The sequence below is a fragment of the Epinephelus moara genome, chromosome 14, assembly GCF_006386435.1.
Source record: "Epinephelus moara isolate mb chromosome 14, YSFRI_EMoa_1.0, whole genome shotgun sequence".
In the NCBI taxonomy this organism is placed as follows: domain Eukaryota; kingdom Metazoa; phylum Chordata; class Actinopteri; order Perciformes; family Serranidae; genus Epinephelus; species Epinephelus moara.
This window is the reverse complement of record NC_065519.1, coordinates 29095086-29095688: the sequence shown is the minus strand read 5'-3', so window position 1 is coordinate 29095688 and position 603 is coordinate 29095086.

Below are 603 nucleotides of genomic sequence, written 5' to 3'. Positions count from 1 at the left end.
GAATTGAGAGCAAGTTTGGTGAAGCACCTTTGTATTGTAGTGCATCAGGGGAATGACTCAAGCCATCATCAAGGACAATAGATACAAGAAGCATTTGAGGAATTTATCATTTTGAGTTAAATCTGGGCCCCTGATTAGATTCGGCAAGAATTCTTCAAGGCCAGGACAAGTTTTAAGTGGTTGCTTTGCCAGTCAAAGTCATCTTATTCAAGACGTTTTTCAAAAATGTTTTTTTTTTTTTTTTTCTTTTTTTAATGAAAGGTCCTTATTTGATTTTGCAAAATTTCCTCTCATGCTCATTACTACTCTTATCTGGTCAGTTTGCTTGCCAAGTCTTTGGAAAGATATTGCAACCGATCGGTTACACATTCACCTGTTTGATGATGTTTGCAAAAGCCTCGAAGAACTCATCAAACTCCTCTTCATCAGGGGCCTCTGTCAAGCCTGTCAACATTGTCTTTACAAAGGCCACATCTTCCAAAGCCCCCCTGTCTGGATCCAGGAGCAGCTCAGCCTTCTGGTTTGGTGAGAGTTGCTCCACAGCCTCTTTCTGTGACAACATGAAGTAGTGTTGTCACATATATATGTATATATATATATATA